The sequence below is a fragment of the Equus caballus genome, chromosome 1, assembly GCF_041296265.1.
Source record: "Equus caballus isolate H_3958 breed thoroughbred chromosome 1, TB-T2T, whole genome shotgun sequence".
Classification (NCBI taxonomy): domain Eukaryota; kingdom Metazoa; phylum Chordata; class Mammalia; order Perissodactyla; family Equidae; genus Equus; species Equus caballus.
In genome coordinates, this window is record NC_091684.1 from 153,393,638 (window position 1) to 153,414,816 (window position 21,179).

At 39.4% G+C, this 21,179-nt stretch overlaps 1 long non-coding RNA gene across 1 annotated transcript in view; it reads right to left on the reverse strand.

Moving 5' to 3' along the window:
- Positions 1-4,868: 4,868 nt before the first annotated feature.
- LOC102149820 (uncharacterized) overlaps positions 4,869-21,179 on the reverse strand; it is an 83,405-nt gene continuing 67,094 nt past the window's right edge. Inside the window, exons 7-8 of the long non-coding RNA XR_011426702.1 lie at positions 20,923-21,105; positions 4,869-5,010 (exon numbers count right to left, since the gene is read on the reverse strand). This is a non-coding gene — a long non-coding RNA (uncharacterized lncRNA). The remainder of the gene's footprint in view (positions 5,011-20,922; positions 21,106-21,179) is intronic.

The window sequence follows — 21,179 nt, forward strand, 5'->3', positions numbered from 1 at the left end:
CCTGTAACCCTACCCAAAGCATTTTCTTGCAGAGGAGAGCAGTCGGCACTTTTAAATCAAGTGGACTTCCTACTCACGGTCTGCTGTTCAGTATTTAAGTCGTGTGCCCTTCTTTCTGCTTGTGCGCTTGGCATTGCCACTCCTCCTGAACATCGCTGTAAGCAAACACTCCTTCAAGGTTTCAGTAACCTAGTCCCTCTGCCTTTGTTAGTAAGATACATCCTTGGAATTCAGAGGCTTTGCTTGTTTACTCATTGATTTAAAAATAGAGAGAGAGATATCTTTTTATTAGACACGTGGTTTCTGTGCTCATCAGTTCTACCTGCACACTATTATAAACATGTTCTACTAGGGCCCTCATACAGTTAAGGCAAAGTCTTGCCTTCACTGTCAAACCTTTATTAAGCACCAAAAGACTTTCTCTGAGGGGAAGGTGGCAAGATGGAGAATGTGGATAAGAACTAGGCTCTGGAGTCACCCTTTGCTCTGTCACTCAAATCGCTGTGGATTTGGGGCAAGTTACCTCACCTCTCTAAGACTTTTTCCTCATCTATAAAATGAACATGACATCAATATCAATATCTAACAAGGTTTGTTGTGAGGTTTATATTATGTACCTGACACATAATAAGAGCCCAGTATTATTATTAGAAAATAAAACATGGACTCTGATTTTGTGGAGTTTATAGTGTATAGGGGAAGTCAATCCTTTAAAGAGATAATTACATCAAGACAAAAGTGCTATAATTGACACGCCAAAAAAAAAAAAAGTAAGTAAAAGTACAGATGAGGTACCCATTCATTTCTGTCAGAAAAGGTCATGAGGCTCAGGGAGGAAGTACTATTTGACCTCACTTGGCCAAGAAGTGAAGGAAGATGGTTCTAGGCAGAGGAAACAGACAGAGAAGAGGCAGAGAGCCATGAAGCAGGAGAGGATGCAATCATATGGAATTGAGAACACAGTCCACAAGGAAGGGATAGTAGGCTTTCTGAATTTTGTGAAGTATTAACTCTTATTAATTCCTAAGAGGCCTGTTGAATAATCTAGTAGAGTTGGGATGTACATTTTTCTTTAGCCTGACAATCAGTCTTACTGCAGAAGATGTATTGGCCAGGAAGGGAAGGGTGGAATGCACCAAGGAAGAACTGATATAGAGGGTACCACCCACGTAACTTGTTTACCTGTCACAATGGTTGAGTCACTCAAAATCCAATCCAATTTGGTTTTCCACTCATTGACTTCTCGTTCAAGAACACTGCATCCTACTTATGTATTGTCATTCACTAAGTCAGAGAGGGCACATGCCAAGAAAAGAGGCTTCCTGGTCATAGTTACCTTGAATTTGTTCTTTAACTAGTTCATTTATTCACAGAACATATTATTTGTCACACCAGCCCTCTCAATTTGTTGTTTGTTCAATCTGATTCTCCAGAAGGCCAGGGGCTGGCTTGTCTATCATAACTATTGAACACAGCCTGGTTTTGTTTCCAATGCACAGGTGACGTTCTTTTGCACTTATGGACAAATGGACACTAAAAACTTACAAATACAAAACTTCCTCTAGGTAGAAATTCATAAAAATGAGGACACTTGCAGTGAAAATCAGAAGAGCATTCTCTCTATGCAGTGTAGGAGAGCACTCAGCCCTTGGAATAATGAAGCTTGACAAATGCACTAGTTGAAGCATATAGACAAATCAAGAAAAATTTCAAATGAAAAGATGGTGAATGAGCCCAGGTTTTGCACATTCTCTCAATGTTATTGAAGAACATGTTTTAGTCTACTTATTGCTAGATGTCCTTCGTAACAATTATTTTCTAGTTATTTTAGGAAAAATCTGCTTACATATTACTAGTTTATTTCCCCATGGTCAGGAAAAATACTTTATGATTTCAATTCTTTGTCATTCACCGAAAATTGCTTTATTGTCCAACATATGGTCAATTTTGGTAAATCTTCCATGTGCATTTGAAAATATTGTTCATTCTATAGTTATTGAAAGTATTACTGTGGATTTGGTTATTTCTCCATTTAATTATGTTAGTTTATTTCCTAGAAGTGTTAAGGCCACTTGATTAGGTGTATATAAATTTAGGTTATTAAATTTTTCTTTTGAATTGCTCATTTTATGACTATGAAATGTCCCTCTTTATTACTATTAGTACAAAATAATAAAGTAATTCTTTATCTCTGATTATAGTGGTTGAGTGATTGAGCCAATCCTGGTAGTGTAGTGGTTAAGATTTGGCACTCTCACCACTGCGGTCCAGATTCGATTCCCTGTCAGGGAACCACACCACCCATGTGTCGGTTGTCATACTGTGGTGGCTTCATGTTGCTGTGATGCTGAAAACTACGCTACCAGTATTTCAAATACTAGCAGGTCACCCATGGTGGACAGGTTTCAGCAGAGCTTCCAGACTAAGACAGACTAGGAAGAAAGACCTGGCCATCCACTTTTGAAAAAGTTGGCATGAAAATCCTATGAATAGCAGTGGAGAATTTTCTGACATAGCACTGGAAGATGAGAGGATGACGCAAAAAGACTGGGCAGGGCTCTGCTCTGCTGTACACAGGGTTGCTAGGAGTGGGAATCGACTCAATGACCAAAATAATAATAATAATAATATTAAACACTGAAATATTTGGAAGAATTAAATCTTCCTTTTGAATTTGTCAAAATGAAATCTTTTCCTTTATCTCTAGAATTACTGCATACAGAAATTTTACTTTATCTCTAGCAATACTACATAAAGCATTTTTAGTTATTCAATTTCTCCCTCTATTAGTTTGTAATACTTTTTTACTTTTCTTTTATTGTGTATCCCAATTATTACAACATGTGTCTTTGATTTATTAGAATTTACTTTAAATGAATATTTTCATTAACTTTCCAGACAATGCAGGGATCTTATAACACTTTTTAAAAAATATTTTTACAGTTTTATTGAGATATAATTGACATACAATATTGTATTAGTTTAAGGAGTACAATAATGATTTGATATATGTATATATTGTGAAATGATTACCACAATATGTTTAGTTAAGATCCATCACCTAATATAGTTATAAATGTTTTTTCATATGATGAGAACTTTTAAGATTTACTCTCTTAGCAACGTTCAAATGTAGAAGTGTTAACTATAGTCACCATGTATACCACGCTGTACATTACATCACCAGAACTTATTTATCTTATAAATGAAACTTTGTACCTTTTGACCACCTTCACCCATTTCCTCTACTCCCTCCATCTTTGGCAACCATCAATCTGTTCTCTTAAGTTTGTTTTTTTGCAGATTCCACATATAAGGGAGATCATATAGTATTTGCCTTTCTCTGCCGTACTTATTTCACTGAGCATAATGCCCTCAAGTACTTATAACACTTTAACTCCATTTCACTCTTTACCCTTTGTGCTTTTGCTACTGTGTATTTCAATTCTATACATACTTTTAAACTCACAGACATTAGTATTATTATTTTAAACAATTAATATTTATTTATATTTTCCGCTGTAGTTATTCTTTCTGTTGTTATCCCTTTTTGCATTATTGTGCTTCTATCTAGGATCATTTTCCCTAGCCGAAAGAACTCCCTTTAGTATTTCTTTTAGTTTAGGTTTAATGGTGATGAATTCTAAGTTTTTGTTTGTCTGAAAAAGCATTTATTTTGCCTTCATTTTTGAAAGATATTTTCATTAGGTATGGAATTCTCAATTTACATTTATTGTCTTTCATTATTTCAGATATGCTTTCATGGTTTCTGTTGTTTCTTTTGAGAAGTCGGCTGTGAGTTTTGCTGTCTCTTTGAAGGTAACGTATCTTTTTCCTTGCTTCTTTTAGGGTGAGGGTTAGGGATCTTGCTCTTTTTTTTTTCATTTTTAGCAGTTTTCCTATGATGTGCCTTGGTATGGTTTGCTTTGAGTTTATCTTGTTTGAGGTTTGCAGATCTTCTTCAATGTATTACTTGACGTCTCTCAGCAGTTTTAGAAAATTCTCAGATAGTAGCTCTTCAAGTGTCGCTTCTTCCACAATCTCTCCTCCAACTACATGTATGTTAGAACTTTACATGGAGTTTCATATCTCTCTTTTAAAAACAGTTTTTATATTTTTTCCCTCTCTGGACTTCATTCTGGACACTCTACTGACCTATCTTTCAGTTCACTAGTCATTTTCTCTGCTGTGTCTAATATGTTATTAAATCCATTCTTTGAATTCTAAATTCAATTATTGGTTTTTTTTGCTCCAAAATTTCCATTTAATCCTTTTTCACTATTCCAGTTTAGTGAAATATTCCCATATTTTTATTTGTTTTGTTGAACGTATTAACCATAATTATTTTAGGGTCTATATTTGATAATTTCACTATCTAAGCCACCTGTTGGTTTGTTTCTATTATCTATTCTTTCGGTCACTCTTCTTTGCTTGTTTTGTTTTCTGATATGTCTAGTAAAGTTTACTTGAATGTTGGATCCAGTAGCTGAAATATTATAAGGGTTCTGAATGATTCATCATCTTCCACAGAGGATTTAATTTTCTTTTGTCAGGCAGATAACATAGGGGCAGTCATCTTCATTGACTCAAGGTTGTTTATTTTAGTCTGCCCTTGTTTTCAGTGTATAGCCCTTTCAGAAATCTCAGTTGAAAACCTGGGGTGTTTCATTGGCCTTTTCTACTTGAAGGGTCCTAAACTCCAGCTTTTATATCCTTAGCAATGTAGACTACCAAAATCCCTGCTTAGCATTTTAGCCCCTTGGTAGCTGCTTTCTGCTTTGATTCTTGGTCTCTTACCTCACACACACGCAGCTTAGGAAACATAAAATGCACCAAAACAAAAATTGCATGCAAAAAGTCAGACTCACTTTTGTTTGGTTCCCTTTTCTCCAGGAACTTGGCCCCTCAAGTCCTGGATGTTTGCCTCTCCAGCTCAGTGAGACTACCATGGCACTAGGCCACCAGTTTCTTCAGGGTTTCCAAGCTCCATGATTTGAACTGGAAAATGCCCTAGGGGAAAAAGCAGTGGCAAATATGGGAATCTCTCAATGCATGCACCTACTCTCTGGGATCTTAGCCCCTTAAATTCTGGCTGCCTTAGTAACTCTCTTATCCTTACAAACTTCTGTCTTATGGTATTTTGTCCAGCTTTTATAACTGTTCTCAATTACTCTGTCATCGTTAAAAGTAGAAATGCATATTCTCCCAGGAAGCACTAATTTAGAAGTTTTGTATTTTGTTTAGAGAGAAAGTCCAATTATTTCTAAATGAAACCTGGTCGTGATGTCTGATCTGAATTCTACCTGGATGGTAACATAAATGATTCCTAGGATTATTCTTTAAAGCTTACAGATCCCTTCTTTTATCCTTTCACGTTTGAAGCTTTGAGACAGACTTGTGTACTAAATTTATCATATGATTATGTACTTAACCATTTCTGTTACAATCCTACTTTTCCTTTATTATTATTATTTATTATTTTTCCCCCCTGAGGGAGATTAGCCCTGAGCTAACATCTGCCAATCCTTCTCTTTTTGCTGAGGAAGACTGGCCCTGAGCTGACATCCGTGCCCATCTTCCTCTACTTTCTATGTGGGACGCCTACCACAGCATGGCGTACCAAGTGGTGCCATGTCTGCACCCAGGATCTGAACCGGCGAACCCCCGGTCACCAAAGTGGAACATGTGAACTTAACCGCTGTGCCACCGGGCCGGCCCCCTATTTTTCCTTTAAAAAAGCTTATGTTTCCACCCTTCTACATATAAGGAATTGTATGATCTTCACCCTTCTTTTCATCCTTTCTCCTTCTTATCTAGCTTTAGACAATTGGATTACAACTAGCTCAGGATCAGGCACAAAATAAACACAAAATACATGTTGATGAAAGGACGAATAAATGAATAAATAAATGAAATTACTTCATTATGTGAAAATAGTCAAGATAGTTCTTTGATTCTTCCCTTTCATTGTTAACCCATCGTTTATTTTAATTAAAAATCAACTAAAGTACACAATAACTTGAGGCTGCTCTCCTAGCATCTATATTTAGTCAGATACAAGGCACTGAATTTCACAAATTTTGAGGCCATATAAAGGTATGTCAACAACTTCATTTATTTACTCTGAATCATCTATTTGCTTGTCACGTAGGTGGTCACCCAGAAATGATTTTTGACAAAAATCTCACTGTATACACTTAGCTAATCTTGACTGGTATAAACAGTTCTTGTCATGTGAATTTCTATTTGGGGACATGACATAGCTGGTGAGACATGACCAGATTGTTCATTGCCTGGTCTCATTTTTAAAAAGTATTTCTCTTAGAGTAAACTTAGAAATAGGAAGTCACTGTGTTTTGTACTGAATTTCTCTCAGGGCCTGTTCTGTCATATTTCTAGATCTTTGAGCATTTTGTCCGATGCCTCGAATATCCTTCTCACTTTTGGCTGTCTGGTGGACTGCTTCAATGCTCAAAAATGTTACCTCTTCTTTGAAGCTTTTCCTAATAGCCCAGCAACAACACAGCCTTCCTCCGCTGGTTTCCCTTAGTTTCCTGGTACTCAACTATAGTGCTTGCCTTGCAGTGGATCATTTATGGGTCTTCCTTTCTCACTAGACTCTCACAAGGGCACAGGGTGTGCACCACTCTTCTCACGAACTTCAGCGCCCAAAATAACAACTAATACTCGTCAGATCTGCAGTACAGTTTTTTAAAAGATAAAAGTCCCACAATATCAAATTTGCCCTTTTAAAGTGTATGATTCAGTGGTTTTGAGTTTATTCACAAAGTTGTGCAACCATTACCGCTATATAATCCCATAGTATTTTCATCACTCTAGAAAGAAACCCAATACAGTCACTCTCCTTTTTATCCTCCCTCTAGTCCCTAGCAACCACTAATCTGTTTTTATCCCTATGAGTTTGCCTATTTTGGATATTCAGATAAATGTGACCTTTTGTGTCTGGCTTCTTTAACTTATCATAAAACTTTCAAGGTTCTTCCATCTTGTAGCATGAATCCATACTTCATTGCTTTTATGGGTGAATAATATTCCATTGTATGGATACAGCATATTTTGTTTATCCAGTCATCAGTTGATGGACATTAGGGTTGTTTCCATTTTTTGGCTATTATGAATAACATCACTATGACCATTCATGTAAAAGTTTTTGTATGGATAGATGTTTTCCATTCTCCTGGGTATATAAGAGTAGAATTTCTGGTAACTCTATGTTTAACTTTTGGAGGAACTGCCAAACTGTTTTCCAAAGTTGCTGCACCATTTTATATTCTTACATGCAGTGTATGAGGGTTTCAATTTCTCAAAATCCTTTCCAGTGTCTGTTTTTGTTTGTCTTATTGATTATAGCTATCCCAGCAGATGCGAAGGGGGTCTCGTTTTTTTTAATTAAGGTATAATTGACATATAACATTATATTAGTTTCAGGTGTACAACCTATTGATTCAATATTTGTGTCATTATTTGTATCAACATTTGTATTGTATTGTATCAATATTTGTGGATACTAGATTCTTATCACATACGTGGTTTGTAAATAGCGTGTTGTTTGCTCCAAATGCTATCCGCCGCCTCAGGCAGCCACAAGTGCCTGTGTGTGTTTTTGACAAATTCCTTCAGGAAAAGGCTGTTTTCACTGGGTAAGCTCTGTCAGGTCAAATAAAGACAGCCGTGAAATGGGGTCTTCCATAGAATCACCGGACAGATCAAACAGTGACACTTCTCTGGGAAGGTGGCTTTAAAGGAATTTCAATCCCCTTCCGTCTCCTTCAGTAGCTGCCAGGAGGCTGGTTTCCACCACGACTGCAGGCCTTTGGGTTTTAAGGCTGCGGCAGAGCTGGGGCAGCGGGTAGGTGAGTGGGAGGGAGTGGATTAGGGCAAGTTAAATCACCAAGAAGTTTGCCTTTCTTACTGGGATTTGGCCATTTTTCTTTGAATTAATGTTCCCCAGCTTGCTGTAAGCCTTTGATTAATTTCCAGAGTTCTAAAAATGTTGATTCTGATAAATTATTTTTGCCAATGTTCTTTTAAAGAGGGAAGGATTTTGGAGGTCCTTCCTCCACCATTTTTACTGACATTCTCAGTACGGATTTTTGAACGAGAGAACGACTAAATAAACTAATTAAAGTATGCATGCCCAGTGAAATGCCCACATACACTGCTGCAGCAGGAAGTGAGGTTAGATAGAAGGTGTTCTCACTACCATGGTGGTTCACATTGGCTGTCCGGATTTTTTGCTTGAGAATAGAGGGCACCAAGTGCTACACTTCCTCTGATGTAATTACCTCCTGTCTTCTTGCTGGGGCTTTCTATCATGGTCTTTGATATTGTATTTGGAATGATAAATTTTGTTCTTATTTTTTTGCCTAATTTGGGCAGCTATCTTACCTTGAATTCAGATTCTGTGAAACCCTTGCCTCGTTAATTATTTTTTGTATTCACTAAGTTTTTCCAATGCAAATATCTTAATGAATTTTGAAGTTGAATCATCACCTCGTTTTGGCCTTCCTGGTCCTTCTTGACCGTCAGCCTTTAGGTACATTTATCTGATCTCTTGTCTAACCAGTACTCCGTATTTTTGCCTCAGGATTGATACTAAACCTCATAGCCCTTTCTAGTGATCCTTCGCCACTAATGCACTCCCCTAGCAAGATGCAAATGTTTAGACATAAATGCTTAAGTGCTTTGGTTTAACCTGTGAAAGGTTATGGGATTAGCCTTTTGGAGACATACTAACTCTTCTTGGCCACTAGGATCTAACAAACTGAATGAGTACTTTTTAAATATGTTGTTTATAAAGCAAATATTTGTATATCAGATTATATATTTGCCTACTGAAATATGTTCTAATTCTGGAGATCATTTCCCATAGAGGGAAAAAAGTTATTCTCCTCTTAAAAGATAAACTGAGGTACACTAACATTTTGAAGAGTTTATTTGGGCAAACATAGATCTGAATTGGTCATCACCAAACCAAAAATGGTTATAAGCTCTCTAGCAGCAGGAGCTAAGGGAAAAGCTTTTATAGAGCAGATGCAGAAGCAAAGCAAGGAAGTTATTTGATGGGCTATAGCTTAAGCTATTGCCTTATTTGGGAAAGCCTAGTTGGCCATAAGTTTCAATTTCTTAGCCCTGAGGCAATTACAGGAATTGATTCTGGCCTAGGTTTCAGTTTACCCATTTAGGCTGCCATGGCATCAGAACCACCTCAGTCTAATGGGCTCTGTGTTTAATTATTTTAACAGTTACATACATTTAAAATCATTAAAATTCCCTGCTTTGGGAGCCTTGAAAATACTTTTTATTCTTATTATTTTATTGTATTAACTAAGACTGTATTCTTTATTCTTCTCTTTCTCCTCCTTCAACTTCTCTCAGCTTCTGTGCCCAGACAAAAAATGTATTCAACCTAGTCAAACAAATAAAATAATTGCTTTGGTGTTTTTTCTTTTAATTGACTAATTGCTTTGCTTTTCAATAGCTATGAAACCATTAAGTAAACATAGTCTGTTGCATTTATTTCACCTATGCAATTCAGAGCCTAATGGAGTACTATCTACATAATTTTCATAGTCACATTTAGAGTTCACACAGATTATCTACCTGTTTCTTTATCAGATACTGTAGGGGAGGAAGACATTTCCTCTACCCACTATGGGTTCTTCTGGCTGGAGAACGAATTAAATTCACATGAGACAGAATAACAGGAGAAAATTAAACAAAGCTTTATAACATGTATACATGGGAGAGGCTCACGCAAGCTGAGCAACTCGCCAAAATGGCTGAAGCCACCACCTTAAATATCACCTTCAGCTAATGACAAAGGAGGATGTTGGGGGTGGAGGGGGAGTTGATCATGGGAGATTACCACACAAGTACAGTAAACAAAGGAAGATTTAAGTCCTTGCCTTTGGCATTAAGAGTTTCTAGAGATAAGGTCATTCCCCCATCTTCCTGGTACAAAGAGGGAGACACCTTTACAGATGGAGATTTCCTTTACAATGTAAATGTCTCTTAACAAAGGGTAAGTAAATTCTACTCCTCAGAGCCTCCTTCCCGTCTGCAGTTTTTAAAAGTAACCAGCCTAAAATAATCCTCGTGCCAAAGAGACATATCTTGGGGTGGCCAATTCCCATCCCCCACAATACTCAATTCTTTCCTCAGAGTCTTTTCATTCTTCCTTTATGGGATTTAATAGCGAAATATCTAGACAGGTAGCATTGTTTTGAGTTTTGAATGCCACTCCAAATTTTGGGAGAAAGGATTGATAACTAGAAGGAAATGCTTCTATTAGATTTGACTCAAACATTCATTAGTATCTAATATTTAAAAACACTGCTACTTCCTTGCTGAGGAAACTATTCCTGTTATTTTTTTTTTTAAGTCATCACTTGGATTCACTTCAATTAAATGTGTATTCTTGATCATTTTGGAAATTCCTTGTAGATACCAACTTATTATAATACTTTAAAAGAAGATGCTGAGACACCAGCTCTGTTTCTCTAATGATTCATTTTTATTCCAGCCAGAGACCTAGACAGAAATCTATGGAAGAAATAACTATCTTTTATATCTTAAATTTGTATATAGTCCAAACTTTGCTAAATAAATGAACTGTAAAGCAGGATTGGTTTGTAGTGAAGATTCTCCATGCTCTTCATAAATGAACAATTTCCTCCTTTCTATGTTTTTTAATGCTATATAATCAGTAACCTTAGGGGATAAATAAGTCATATTTTCCAGATACTGATACTGAGGCATGGAGAACTGGGACCAATCTCATTCTTTACAAGATAAATTCAGCAGGATACAAAGGAACAGATGAGACAAGCATCCTGTCTGTATGTTTTCTCCAAATTTCCCACACACGTACAACTTTAGATTTGCTACTGTTCATACTATTGGTAGGAATTCATTTTAGTATTCCTCCAAATAAATAAACTTATGGCTGTGGGTGGTGGGCGGAAAAGTGACTTTTGAAAAATCAATGCGGGGCCAGCCTGGTGGCGCAGCGGGTTAAGTGCACACATTCTGCTTCAGCAGCCCAGGATTGGTCAGTTCAGACCCAGGTGCGGACATGGCACTGCTTGGCAAGCCATGTTGTGGTAGGCGTCCCACATATAAAGTAGAGGAAGATGGGCACGGATGTTAGCTCAGGGCCAGTCTTCCTCAGCAAAAAGAGGAGGATTGGTGGCAGATGTTAGCTCAGGGCTAATCTTCCTCAAACAAACAAACAAACAAACAGATAAATAAATAAATAATAGAAAAATCAATGCATTTTATCCACTATGGTTCTTATTTGTTGAGTAAATTAAGTAAATGTCAAGTGTCTCTCAGCACTCTAGTGATAAAGAGGAATTTAAAAGCCCTAGGTGCCACCACAAGTGTTGAAACCTGTTTAGTTTGGATGCTGGCAATTGCAAGATGGAAGATGGAAACTCTCCCAGCAAAGTCCTTCTCACAGATCCTCAGAATGAATTAGAACATGATGAAGAGATATCAGAATTAGTGTCTCTTCTCTTTTGACTTTATGCCTTATAAAGTCAGACCTAAATGCTAGGTAGGACCTCCCTGAGATCTGAGATTCGGACTAACATTTTTTAAGGGAATGAAGCAAAGATGCCAGTAATTGGCCTTCAATATTTGTGAAGATGTCCACAACATATTTAGAGACCAGTAATAAAATGTACCAGATTTGAGGACTATCATCTAAAGAACATAAACAAAGCATGATGGATAGCTTCTTCCTTGGCTCCGATAGTTTATTAACTAAAGGAAAATATTATGAGTTTGTAATTTAATTTGACCAGTACTCCTAGAAATTTTCAAATAGTGCCAAAAAAATGTCTATAGAAGTTTAAGCAAAATAAGATGCTTATCCAAGGAAACTTTTCCTACACAGATTATTAAATCTGCACATGTCTGTCTTGTATTTTATTGGAAATGAGCTGAACAAGAAGAACCAAATATTGTTATGTGTTGGCTAAGCACTTTGAGATATCATTGCTGATTTACCTTTGAACTTTACCAGGGCCACAGTTTTGATTAAAGACAAGATTATTTGATTATGATCCTATGGTTTTAATTAGACTCCTACCAAATATTCTCTTTTGTCAGCTATTCTGGCAAGGGCATAGAAGTATAAAGCAATGCATAATATCCTTTTGGTTCTCTTTGCCTAAGGAGTTCACTCAAATCACTTTGATATTATTTATAAACTAAAGATGGCAACTATTCTTTCTACATTTTTAATGTCTTATTGAGCTGTTAAGTGGCTCACATCCTAGTCATGAGAATGGAGGCTTTATCTTTTGATATGGAAGCTAATCTTTAGACACAAGTTTTATCTAAGTATCTGGTGTGTGTCCAAGTTGCCTGTAGTCTCAGGATTCCAAATAATCATGTATCTCCTCCAAAGTTGTTTCTATTGTCATTGAGAGTTGATTATTTCTATAGAAAACAATCTATTTTACATAGGGTCAAAGTTGTTGGTTGAATTCTTTGAGCAGCATTGATTATCACCAGCCTGTGACACCTACTTGTTCTGAGCCCTTCTGTACTCAGAACCTAGATTTCTCATGATTCTCTCTCATGCAAACACAACCCCAGGCCTGGACTTGCTTTCCCTTCTACAAAGGAAAAATGTAAGGGGAGCTCTGGAGACAAACTGGCCTTGGAGTAGTCAGGATATTTTACTATGAGTCACAAGCCAGGGGCAGCCTCCACCCGGGGGACCAGTGATAGCTTTGTGCTCTCTGGCTTGGGGGCACTGGATTATCTGGCTACAGAACCCTTCAACCACTAAGAGCTGGATGCGTAAGGATCCCACTGCTGTTCCTGTCCCAGCCTTCCCACATAGCTCCACAGGGCTCCATAAAACCACCACCGAACCTGTCATCATTCAGAAATAGTTACAGTTTGAATCAATTCAAGTTTGGACACGATTCCAGAGTCATTTGGATCTGGATAAGGAACTCATTAAGTGAAAATCCAAATTGGTTCAAATATTGGACCAATTACAGTCTGATACAAATTACATGCTGAAATGGTTTCAGATCTGAATCCCTTCAGACACTGAGCAGATTCAACTCAGTAAAAACATTAAGTACCATCAAAGTATTTGGGGAATAACAAGAGGTGTCCATTACCGATCTTCCCCATTGACCCCTCTCCATTCCTATCACTCACAGGTGTTCAACATGGCTATGTTGTCTCAGGACACTCTGGAGCTGGGGTTCTTGGGCTGATCTGGCCCACTCCCCAGGATACCTGCACTAACAAGGCACAAAGAGCCCCCATCATTCATTGGCTTTCACAAGCATCTCTCACTGGAAGGTACCAGATTGAAATTTCGTATTTCCTTGAATATTTGTTTGTGAATTTTCAGAGGCTGACAGAATTCCAAGGCTTAAAGGACTGAAGGAATCAAGAAGAGTCAGTCTCAGCCACTGGAAACTGAGCCACTTCAAGAAAACTTGCTCTCCATTTACATACAGGTCCAGGGTAGGGATTGCCTCATTTACCTCACATTTGGAAGATCTTTCTCATTTGAATCTGCTTTTCCTGCTCCTTTCCATTTTTAGCTTAGAAGATCAATGAGGGAGACGAGGCTAGCCTTCCAAGTGAAAAGCGTTTGTAAGGAAAAGGCATTCAGACCTCGACAAAAACTGTGAGGAAGATGAAGGGCCTCTACAGGTGATGGTTCTTAAACTCGGTTGATCCCACCCCAGACTCACTGTGCCACAGTATCTTTGCATGGAGTCCTAGCATTTGCATTTTTTTAAAAGTTTGCCAAGTGATTCTGAGGTAGTTGTAAGAACATTTAGAGAATGCTGATGAAAGGCACACTCTCTCCCCTTTCCTTAGCTTTCTCCCCTAATGCCTCCTCAACACCCACTACCAGGTCCCCTGTGCTGTCTCTGTTTTCCAGACTTCCAAGACTGGCATCATAGCCATAAAAGGTCTTCCTATGCCTTCCCCAGCACCTCATACATATACACACACTCAGTATTCTCAGCCCTATCTTATACGCTGTGCATAAACCAATGAAATTATACTAAATTGCAACTGAATCCTCAATAAGCTTAATGTGCTAAATCTTGCAGGAGTAACTGCATTTTGAAAGAGGATACAAAGTTTAGGGAGGACAGTGGGAGCAGTGAGGTAGTCTCTGGCAGGGCAGCCTTCTTTAAGACTTATTCATACCATGCAGAGAATATTTACTTTATCTGTAGAACTGACCCTCACCTTCCAAGTGGACGAGGTGGGCCCCAATCAATCACATTCAGGAAAGCCAGACTAGCTCACTATAGCAACATGGACAATACAGGGACAGCTGTGCTGTTGCTCCTAATTAGCTCCAGACAACACTGAGAGAGAATTCCATCTGTTAAGGCTGCCTAATGGCACTTTGGCCAGTGGTTGTGGCATAGCCAGCTGGGATGGTGCCACCACTGGGGTGGCATCCTAAAGGATGGGCTTATTTTTCTTGCTTTGCTTGCTAGCTGCCCCTGACTGCACTCCAAAGCCGTGACTCAGGGTCCCACTGTTTGTGCGGGTTTCAAGCCTCAGTTACCCTTACACAAAAAGGTCACGCAAACAACCTTTATTTGGCCACTATGTAAGGAGTTAGGGGACCCAATAATTAATTTAAATGAAAAGAAAATGGAGTGTTCCTTGGGATCTTGAGAAGAGAGTGTATTTATATCACTGGCCACATTGAATCCCCTCTTGCTTTTTGCAACACAATGGAAAGAGCAGCTGCATAATCTATGGAAAGTGATAGGCAGACCAGAGACCCAGTGTTGAGGGGTCTTCAATCTTCATTCCTTCCAGGGATACTTCTCCTCCAAATCAGGAGCAGGAAGTCCAGTACTGTTCTCTCTTGATTTGCGCTTTCAGCTGAGCCTTCCAAGGCTCTTAGCGCTAGTTGAGATGGTCTCCCAGGAACTGGAGAGAGTCCAGGGCTGAGCTCACCATGACCACAGGAAAGTCAACTCATACTAATGACTTGTGGTGCCTGCCAGCCTGAGCAAGACACAAGCCAGAGACTCAAGAAGCCAAAGGTTCCATGTCCTTCCACTGTCCTCTGGAGTAATCTCCTTTCTGCCTTGCTGTTCCACTTGATGTTTCCCAGACAGAGATAGCAGTAGAATCCAAAAATCTTCAGCTAAGCTTCAAGATGAGACTGAGCTAGAGAAGGTTGGGCGCAATCTAGTTTTCTCTTTCCTCACCTATACTCTGCTCGTTGTCCCTTTGCATTTTTAAATCTCTATTGGCATTCATTTCACTTTCAGCTTATGGTGGGTTGTTTTCTAGGAAAAGCCAGCTAGGGCTGGCCCCATGGCTGAGTGGTTAAGTTTGCACGCTCTCCTTCAGCAACCCAGGGTTTTGTCAGTTTGGATCCTGGGCGCAGACATGGTACTGCTCATCAAGCCATTTCTGAGGTGGCATCCCACATAGCAGAACTAGAAGGACCTACAACTAGAATATACAACTATGTACAGGGAGGCTTTGGGGAGAAGAAAAAAGATTGGCAACAGATGATAGCTCAGGGCCAAACTTTGAAAAAAAAAAAAAAAAGCCAGCTGGAGACTTATAAGCTCCCCAGATAGACCACGCTGATTGCCTTATGTCTTAGTCCCCCACACCTGGCTGAGCATCAGAAATGTCTTGTGATTTCTAGGCTCTATCCCATGCTACTGTATCAGAATCTGTGGTGGGGCCAGGTATCAGGATTGCTTTCGGTGTCCTAGGTGATGACATGGCACCCTAGAACTACAATCCCACTAGTCTAGATTCATCTCTCTCCTGTGCCAGACTGAGAATCGGGTCTCCTGATTTTTAACCCTTGATTTGCCACTAAACTTGCTACATGACCTTGTCTAAGTCACTTAATTCTCATGGGCTCCAAGTTCCTTGTCCACAAGGAGATGGGAGTGGGGTAGGGAGCCAGATAACGTCAGTGATGATCAAATCTAACTCCCCAACATGTTCACTTTTGGAGCTTTTGAAAAATGATAGTTGAGGTTTGTTTCTCTTTGCATCCTCCTCCAGCCCCCACCACTCCACAACTTTTCTGAGGCTTGGCACATTCCGAAGCTAGGAGGACAAAAGGGGACAAAAACTCTTTTCGAGTAATGATATATGGGAGCCATTCTTGTTGGAGGTTAATCCCCACAATGTGAAAGGTCTCACAGCCTTTTAAATAATCACCCTGAAGTTAGACTAGAGAATGAATGCTTCTTCCAAGCTTATTTTCTGTCTCCCCTCCTCTCACAGAAGCCAGAGCCCTCCCAGCTCAGCTAGACAAGATAAATGATTGAATTTGATGGAAGGCAAAGGGAGAATTGGCAAAGCATATAATCCAAAAGGCCTTGGAAGAGGGAAAAAAGAAAAGAAGGCCCAAAGAAAAGAGGTTTCTATGCTGGTCACAAGGGGAGTAGCATATGGGGGTCACCAGTATTAAGACCCCAAATACATTGGAGGGGACAGAAGTAAGGATGTCCAGAATAGAGAGAGAAAATCCATTCTGGACTCTCCTCTGCTCTGTGTTGTTGCATGTGTTGGAGTGTCCCACTCAAATTCAAAGAGCCACAGCCTTCTGGATACTATGTAAGTGTGGTAAGATTTTAAGGTCTTTTGATGTTGGGATGTACAACCTACCCACAAGAGCTAGGGTACACAGGTGGCCATTCTTGGAGATTCTGATTTACTAGGTCTGGAGTGGTGCCTAGGGATCCATATGTGTTAGGATATCCACAGGTGATCTTGATACACAGCCAACGGTCAAATTTACTTTATTAAGTTAATTTTTATCTTTTCTTTTGACTTGTCCAATTTCTTATCACTCTACCTCCCAATGCCCAAGTCTCTCCGGTCTTTGTGGGAAGAGAGATCCCTCCCCCAAGTCAGACTCCTCCCTGCTCCAAGGCACCTGGTTCAGTGAGCAGCGCACAAGCTAGATTTCAGTCCCTAATTGCCCCCTTGGCTAGGTAACTGGTGTAGGGCCACCTGTACAACTGTGACCAAAGGAGGAAAAAGAGTACTGGCTTTGGGGACAGCAGACTTGTGCTTCAGTCACAACTCCCACTTTCAAGCTGTCTGAATTTGGACAAGTTGCTTAATCTTTTTGAACCCCAGTTTGATTACATGTCAAAGAGGGATAAAGCTGCCTACTAAAATGACCAAATCCAATGGTAATAAGAAACCTACCAAATCAATTCTGAGGCCTCATTTGACCTACGAGGAGCAAGTGACCCTTGGGATCATTTCCCTTCTTGAACCACGTCCTGTGCTTAGCTTCTGGGACACGACTCCCTCTTCACTCCTTTCTTCCCTCTGTGGCCATTCTTTCCCAGCCTCTTTTGCTTAATTTTTTTACCTTGCCAACTTCTAATCATTGGAGTGCCCAGGACTCAGTCTTCAGACCTCTTTTCTCACCTGTTTACCCTGATTTTCTAGGTAACCTAACCCAATCCTTTGACTTTACACACCATTTTTTATGCCGATGACTCTCAAAAGACTGTATTTCCAGTCATAACCTTACTGCTGAATTCTAAACGCTTAAATCAAATTGCCTACTCAACAACTCCATTTGGATATATAATAGACATCCCAGACTTAACATGTCCAAACCAAACTCCTCATTTTCTTCCCCAAACTTATTCTTTCCACAACCTTCCCAACCTTAGTATGTAGTGTCTTCACTTTTGCAGTTTCTCAGGCCTAAAGCCTCTTAATCTCACTCCACACCTCCAATTCATCAGCAAATCTATTGGCTGTACCTTAAACTATATCCAGTACCTGGTCTCCACTGCTGTCATCCTGGCCTCATCTTCCATGATCTTTCTCCTCCACTGTTGCAGGAAAGGAGTAAGCAGTCCCCTCCATCCACCTTGCTCCACCATAGTCTACATTTCCCACAGCATCCAAAGAGATGACTTCTCTAGTCAAAATTCTCCCATGCCATCCTCTCTCACTGAGAATAAAATCACAAGATCTTCCCATGCCCTCCCCACAAGAGTTTACATGATGTGTTCTCTTCCATTACCTCTCTAATATCATAGATCATTCAGCTCCTTGATCACTCTTCTCCAGACATACTAGCCTCCATGTTGGCCCTCAAACATGTCACATGTGCTCCTGCCTCAGGGCCTTTGCACTGCCTAGCCCTTTTTCAGGAAGAGTCTCTTTCCAATATCTATAATTCCTCAGCTTACTTCATTCAGTTCTTTGTTTGAATGTTACCTTACCACAGAGTGCTTCCTTGGTCCTTAATCTAAAACAGAACATTATCCCAACTTCCATAACTCTTTATTTTCTTATCCAGTATTATTTTTCTTTGTAGAATATATTGCAACTTGACATTTTATATATATTCTTTTGCGAATTTGTTTGTTGTCTGTCTCCCTCGCCTTGGAATTAAGCATATAAGAGTGGCTGTGTTCCCAACATTTAGAACAGTGCCTGGCACATAGTATAAGGCTCAATAAATATCTATTAAATGAATGAATACATGAAAGCATGTCAGTGATAGAACAATTATATGAGATAATGTGTTTGAAGGGTTTGGTACATATCTGACACTTATTAGCTACTCAGTAGCTAGTCATTTCCTCTCCCCTGTAGCTTCCATCTCCCCCTAAATGTTTATTGAGCTCCTCATCTAAGCCACTCACTCTGCCAGATGATGGTGATAGGAAATGTCTCCACTACAAGGAGCTAGTTGCTATATGCTAGTGAGAGAGACAGACCTATAAAGAAATAACCACCAGACAACGTGATAAGAGCTGCCAAAGAGACAGTATACTATGAGAACACAGATAAGGGGACAGATAAGGAAGGCTTCAAAGAGCAGTGACATTTAAGCTGAGCCTTGAGGAATAGAGACTTTTGTGCAATGAGGGGGAAGGATATTCCATTCAGAGGGATCCCTAGGGGGGCACAGAGACATAAAAATGCCCCCCTCCTATTATGCTAAGTGAGATAAGCCAGACAGAGAAGGACAAACACCTGTGATTTCACTCACATGTGGAAGATAAACAAATACGTGGACAAAGAGAAGAGATAAGTGGTTACCGGAGGGGAAGGGGGCTGGGAGGTGGGCATAAAGGGTAGAGGGGCACATATATAAGGTGACTGACAAGGGGCTGGCCCGGTGGCGCAGCGGTTAAGTTTGCACATTCCACTTCTCGGCGGCCCGAGGTTGCCCGGTTTGAATCCCGGGTGCAGACATGGCACTGCTTGGCACGCCATGCTGTGGTAGGCATCCCACATATAAAGTAGAGGAAGATGGGCACGGATGTTAGCTCAGGGCCAGGCTTCCTCAGCAAAAAAGAGGAGGACTGGCAGTAGTTAGCTCAGGGCTAATCTTCCTCAAAAAAGAAAAAAAGGAGCTTATAAGGTCCTGACAAATAATAATGTACAACTGAAATTTCACAATATTATAAACTATTATGACATCAATTAAAAAATTATTTTAGCAATCCAAATAAAAAACATAAATAAAAGAAAGAAAGTGTCCCCCTCCAAGAGCACACAGCTTCTTAGCTCCTTAGTTTAAGAGGAAGAATAGCAAAGTGAAATAAAGAGAAAGTGTGGAAATTAAAGCATAATTGTTGACATCACTGGCTGTCTCCTCACTTTGGTATAGAACACCATCTTTTTCAGAGTTCTTACGCCTTCTATATTTTTTAGGCCCTAACAACATATTGGTAGGTAGTGATCCCCTTATCATACAGGCAAAGAAACTAAGGCTAGAAGAAGAGAAATGGTCTGTCCAAGGCCACACAGAATGTTCACAGAGGATCTTGGCTTAGAACTCAGGACTCCTGTCTGGTTGACAATTTCTGCAATAACAAGTGAAAGGAAGATGACTGTCTTCTCCAACTAGTTAAAAAGATTTCCAGAACTGCTTTCTAGATCTAAGCATTTCATGTTGCTTTTTTTTTTTGAGGAAGATTAGCCCTGCACTAACATCTGTGCCCATCTTCTTCTATTTTATATGTGGGATGCCTGCCACAGCATGGCTTGATAGGTGATGCATGGGTCTGTGCCTGGGATCCGAACTGGCGAACTCCGGGCCATCCACGCAGAGTGTGCGAACTTAACCACTTGGCCACTAAGCAGCCCCTCTTGTTGCTTTTTTCTTAATTGGCCATATCCAGCTGCCGTTTATTGAGAACTTATCCTACTACACACTTACTAAGTTCACCACATATATATTGCACCAGTTTTCACAACATCCCTATGGTAGGTGATGTGGTTGTTACTGTTATTATTTTATAAATGAGGAAACTATCGCTTTAGTAGATTTTAAGTGCCCAACTTGTCCAAAGATACTCCATAGAAAAGAGGCAGCACCGGGTTTTAGAATCCAGCTTGTTGACGCCAGTGTCCATGTTCTTTCAGCTCTGGGAGATTTCTGAAATGAAATCTAACCAAATGCGCAATCCAACCTCTGTTTGTGCTTCCTCTGAGTTTCTATATAGCAGGGTATGGCATTCTTGGCTTTGTACATGTTATGCAAAATTGTTTAGTCACTGGAAATTTCATCTTCCATTGTAATTTTATATTTATACATTTCCCTAGCCAAGTTATACCACAAGGATTCGTACTATTTTTCTGCTTTTGCTGTCATATAAGTGTGGTCATATGAATCACTCTCATGTATCCACTTATAACACTGCTAAATAGGAAAAAATGACCACCAATGGGCAAGTTAGTCTAGTCAATATGGTTAGTCTTCGTAAAATCATAAACAAAATCAGGAAGAAAAAATTTTCAACTGTCTTGCTGACAGCTCTTGTATAACCCAGTAATCACAAGGAGAATATGAAACATTTTCTTAATCTACACCCATATTTTCTTAGATGAAGAAAATATTAAAATCCTATTAACCATGGATTTGCCTCTCCTGTGATGAAGCCCAACTCTGACTTTATTCTTCAAGATGTCTTTTTAGTTCTTAACTTTGGAGATGGAGATGTGGTGGTGACTTGTTTTTCTCCTGCCTCCAAAGACATTGTTTGTCAATAGATTTGTTGATGGTGTCCACAGAAAGCAATCAGATGCTCTGTCCTTCTGTGAAGGAAATATAACAAACAGATGCAGACTTCATCTATTGATCCCTTGCTATGAGAGATAAGAAAATTAAC